The sequence below is a fragment of the Dryas octopetala genome, chromosome 9 (assembly GCF_963921425.1).
Source record: "Dryas octopetala chromosome 9, drDryOcto1.1, whole genome shotgun sequence".
In the NCBI taxonomy this organism is placed as follows: Eukaryota; Viridiplantae; Streptophyta; class Magnoliopsida; order Rosales; family Rosaceae; genus Dryas; species Dryas octopetala.
This window is the reverse complement of record NC_141374.1, coordinates 7,760,834-7,766,833: the sequence shown is the minus strand read 5'-3', so window position 1 is coordinate 7,766,833 and position 6,000 is coordinate 7,760,834.

Here is a 6,000-nt window from a genome sequence, read left to right as displayed (position 1 = left end):
GTCATACAGGGCATAAAAGTGTCATGGAAATATGGAATATGAGCACCTTTGATGGTAATAAGAAACAATAATGCATGGCCAAGATATGAAGAGACGTGGGAAGATGGGTATTGTTTGTAATTGTAAAATAAAACTCCACTCTCTCTCTCTCTCTCTCTCTCTCTCTCTCTCTCCGTACATCACTCTCACGCACACAGAGAGGGGTCAGTCACACACACTTTTCACTCTTGCTCTAGGAAAACGCAACGCATTAATAACGTTCACGCGTCAGACACACACATGCACTAACAAAGAACCAAGAAACATGCCCCTCTCTCTCTCTCTCTCTCTCTCTCTCTCTCTCTCTCTCTCTCTCTCTCTCTCTCTCATGCATGATTCTCGCAGCTAGCTTTTCTTGTTTAGAATCCAACAAAGCTTTGCAAAGAAACAATAATAATCACTCAAAAACTGGTACCTACGAAACAACACCATCTTGACATTTTTTTTCCTTTGGGAAGTTGCATGTGAAAAGTACTATAACATACTTGCAATGTTCAATTCACACTCTGACACAGACACTCACTACACACAATACCAATAGATTTCTAGCTTGCCGTTGGATGGAATCATTAACCAAATGGGTCTTCTTTATTTTCTCTCTTGTTTGTACGTTTTCCTTGATTCTTGTTTTCCCAAGGTTCATTTTTGGCTTGATTATTGGACTACCTTTATATTCAAATTGTTGATCATGTCTTTATCAAAATGGGGTCACACCAAAATGTTTGGTTTAACCCATTTCTCAAAGCCAAATTCTTTTTATAGTGCTGTTCCATTTAACAAATTTTGTTCACAAGTAATGTGACAATGTTTTATTTATTTAAATATAGATTTACTTTCATTCAAAATAAATATAAATCTAGCTACTTTGAATCTCATTATACTGATACATTAAATTGGTGAACAAATTACCGACTCCAACAATATTATTGTTTTTTTTAGCTATATTATTGTTCCTTTTAGGCATAGATGTGATGTGATGAGATTTAAACATGTACAAGTGTACAACCACCTTGATTTCTCAAATTCATGAGACTATGCAATGTGGAGCTCTTTTATTTGAATTCAAAAACCTTTTGTTCAAATTTCTTCCAGTTCTGTCATGTCAAAGAAAAGGGTCAGAAGTAGTGACTCAGAAGTCAGAACCAATTTCCATATATATTTCCTAAATTCAAACCAAGCTCCGATCTTCCTTAGACCAAAAAAAACCAAGCTCTTCCATATCATTTTACTAGCTATATATTGATCGATCCCAAATGTGACTGCCTAATTAATCAAATTGTCCCAAGCTATTGACCAAAACTAGATAAATATATTAAAATAAAGGCATAAATTCAATTTAAACACATAATTATATATGTCATTTCAACGGGGTTCACAAACTCTCATATATTTCAAATAAACACCCGATTTATTATCTAAATTGAAAACTGAATTTCTATTCATCGATTTGTTGAGAGATCAGTTAAATGTTAGTTTGGTTTTTGCTGACGGGAATTAATTGGCGACGTGGCGCCAACTCAGCATACATTTCCCGTCAAATGAGCGACACATGTCCACCTGACACGGGCCCACACACCCATCACCTCTTTTCTACTCGTCGAATGCTCTCCTAATCATTTAGTCTCCCAAAAACATCATGTTTTCCTCTAAATTCAAATATAAATTTCTCACATGTATTCGACGAGCGAGAAAGAGATGGTGAGTTTGTGGGCCTGTGTCAAGGGTTAGGTGGACATGTGTCACCATGTCGCTCATTTGGCAGGAAAAATTTGCTGATATGGCGCTATGTTGCCAAGTAATCCCGGTCAGCAAAAGCCAAGCTGGTATTTAACTGATCTCTCAATGAATCAATAGACGTAAGTCCATTTTTTAATTTAGATAGTAGATCAGGTATATATTTGAAATATTTTAAAGTTCGTGAACTCCGTTGAAATGACATATATAGTTATATGTCTAAATTGAATTTATGCCTAAAATAAATTGTCCAAAGCTAAGGAATGGCTGAAACTTATTTATACATCTTTCTAAAATGTTCTAGTATATCGAGGAAGGATTATCAATACTCAATAAAACTCATATACCTCATTAAAGGGAAGACATGACATCATGCTTCCTAGAACCAAAGAATTGAACGGTAAAGTTTGAAATTGTGTCTTAATTCCAAATTTCCAATACTTTCTTTTGCCCTTTTTTCTTGAAGAAGAATTATGCGGTGGTTCATTTATAGAAACATATTCATCGAAATATCATAGGATCTTAATCAAAGGTAGAGAGAGGGGGCCAAGAGAGGGGAATAAATTCCATAAAAAACTAACAATGCAAAGGGGAGCTTTCAGTGGATCCACAGTCATATTCTTCATTTACTGTGAAACAGACTTTAATATACATTAGGATGGGAAGAATAGACTGAAGTTCTTATATCATATTAAAGTTGAAACATTTGATTTGAAATCAAATAACAATAAATAAAGAGACTCTAAATATTATATATAGTTATATATATGTAAAGCTTGAAATATATTGCTCAAAATACATAATATTCTCGATCCCTATCCAAATTGTAAATCTTTTTTTTTTTTTTTTGAGTGCTATGTTATTGTGATATGTAGGAAGAGAATGAAACTTTAACTTTTATCTTATACACCGCCCTGGCTATGAGTGGAGAAACTTCAAACTAAGGACAGATTCATTGAGATTTTAAATAAATTAAAGGGGAATTAGCCAAGAATATTATAAGCTTTTAGGGATAGAGGGATGTTTGTTTTATATGTTTGATCCTTTTCTATTCATTCGTGGCCTTGTAAGGAAGTTATAGCCTTATAGCCTATAGATCATGTCCATGATTATATGAGATGGGAAGGCCAATTGGGTCAATTTTTATATTCTAAAATATTGCATATATCTTCCCACTTCCCAAACCTCTCAACCAACACATAATTGAGAAAAGGGGTGATCGAGCTACAAAAGAAAGTCTCTCCCTTAGTACAAAGTTACAAACCCACCACCCCACCCATCTATCTCAAAGCATATGGTACTGTCAGTGTTTTCTTTCCTTTGCCTCCACGTTGCCTTTGATGCTTCTTGACCCTCTATTTTCATGCTATCATTGATATCATGCTCTCAGAGATCGAGTCTCACTTATTTGGCACATATCCCCACATTACCTCACCTCCCCAATTTCCTCACCTACTTTATAAGTTCAATTTTTTTGAGGAAGGTGAGAACTTGATCGATCAGATAGATATCATGGAGAGATGACAATTAAGCTTTTTTTTGGCCAAGTAGATGACAATTAAGCTTAGCCTTGTATGGAGATGACCGACCGTCTGTCTAGCCTTGTAGTTATATAAGTGCTTGCAGCTTAAGTACACAAGGTCATAGCTAGCTAGGTTCCAAGACCGGTACTTCTTCTAGAAGAAAAAAAAAAAGGTATTAATTAAAAAAAATTTCTCTCTCTCACCATCCTAAACCTTGATACTGAATGAATTTTGCACTTCGCTAAAAGGTAATTTACATATTTCTATCAAAATGAACATATGAAAAGATAACAAACATGCATGAAATATACAGCCGATCGAGACCAACTTTTGTTCATTCTAGAATTAATAGAGAAGCAGCCAATTAATGAGGAAAACTATCTTCTCAAAGTTGAAACGACCAAACAGCTTTTTTACCCTGTTGTAAGCAGGTGTTTTTTTTTTTTTAAATAAAAAAGAAAATCAAACAGCTTAGCTTTCAAAACAGCTTTAATTTTCCATTTACAGATAAAAAAAGATTAATAACGAGTGAATTTAATATTCAAAGCATGATTAATTAAGTAAAAGCAGGTGTCATTAATTAAATTTTTTTTTTGTCAAATTATTAATTATTAAACCTGATCAAATTAAAATTGCAAACAAAAAAATGTAGACTCTTCGATCTACGCTCCATAATATGATTAAAGAAACTTTCTTGCAACATGATATGACTGATTTAATATTTCAATCTAATAAGATGACACTTATATATATTTTCACATTTTATCATATATTTAATGATTTTTTTTAATTTTAAAATAAAAAATATTTTTTATAATGACAAATCAGTCTTTATCCTATTATAAGTAAGTTTTTCTTAATTATTATAGCATGAATTTCGAAAGGTCACAATCAAAATCTTTGTTAATGAAGTAGATTTCTAACATTTGGACTCTAGCTGCTTATTGTGGCGGCTATTATGGCACGTATTAAAGTAGACCAAAAGTAATTTGGGCACCTAATTTTAAATCAATAGCTAGAAAAAAGAAGGAAAAAAAACATTTTTTTTTTTTTTTTTTTCATTTGGGTACATATTATATATAGGCAAATAGGCTTACAGCCTATATATGGTTCACTCATTAATTGTATGTCCAGCGGCTCCAGCCCATTAGCCCAGCTAGCTTTCCCTTGTCTATGCAATCTCAATCTCTCAACCCTTGTGTCCTCATCTGTCTGTCCAAAGTCCAAACATGCATGATCATCCTCCACTCATTAATTCGGTTCCTTTGCACACACAATCGTTCTATAGTCCTTAACACCTTTGTCCAAACATATTAATCCTTGTGTATATTACAAATTAATCCAAAGTTGTCTTATATGGTTTATGGTTTAATTTTAAAACTCAAAGATACAGATTAATCCTTATATTCGTAATATATATAAGATTATATTATACTAAAAGATAACCGTTGTTAATACCAAAGGAAGAATCAAATATATTATATTTACTCTCCGATGTGATCATGTGGCAGTAAAGTGTTAATGTGGCAAATTGGCAATGATATGGAAGAGCACAAATAATGTTTTACTTTGTTATTCACATTACAATCGAATCACAATAGTCATTGAAAAAAAAAAGTAAAAAAGAATTACAACAGTCAAATTGTCTCTCTTCCCTTTTTATTTTTTACTTTTATGATAGGTAAACTAGACTTATTGTCTATTGTAGGCTTTAGATATAATAGTAAGCTTATGGCACAAGGTATTGAATTTTAAATCGAAAAAAACAAAAACACGTACATATTTCGAATTAATTGGATGGGTTTGGTGTTTACCACTTTGCACGACTTTATAGCTAGATAGGGAAATGGGAGGCTTGGTCATGTAGGGGATGAGGTAGAGATTGCCCCCGATTCTTTATCTTTGCATTTTTTTGTCTTATATACCCTAATTTAAATTAGCCAATATACTGGTTTTGGTGGTTCAAAGTTTGCAACTTTTGCAAAAGTTAAGCTCATCAAATCTCTATATCCCTAACAGTTGTTAGATTATAATAACCTCACCAAAGAGAGCCCCACTAGCAAACCTGGAAAACATCTATATTAATTAACTATACATTAATTATTGTTACGTGCTTCTTTTTTCTTTTTTTTTTTTCTAATAATTCACTAACTATTAAAATGCACCATAATCCCACATCGATTAAAACATTAACAATTTGTAAATCTTAAGTTGGGTTTGGATTTTTTTGCTTGGATTTGTCTGCTCAGATGCCTAGCTTGCAGGACACGGTTGTTCAGCAACACCCCATATTATGTGGAACCACTCTACCAAGTCACCTGCTTCTCTTGACCCATTAATCCAATCCCATACAAATAGCAGTACCATTCAGTGAAGCATCAATCAATTACACATTGCTTAAACTCAAGTGAGGAATATGTGTGCCTAATGGCTTGGGACCATGTGAGGCAGGCACCAATCTTGAACATTATTATTAAGAAAATGAGCCATTTAGTCCATATAATTTAGAAATTTGTAATTAAGTCCTTACAATTTTATTTTTTTCAATTAGACTCCAGTAGTTAAGTTTTGTTTGCAATTAAGGCCAAATTAGAGAATTCGTCAATTAGTTAGCTAAAAATGTCACGAACAACATGTGTGAAATGTTTGTGGAATAATAAGGTAGAAACCTGATTGGGAAATGAAACATAACTACGTACAGAGA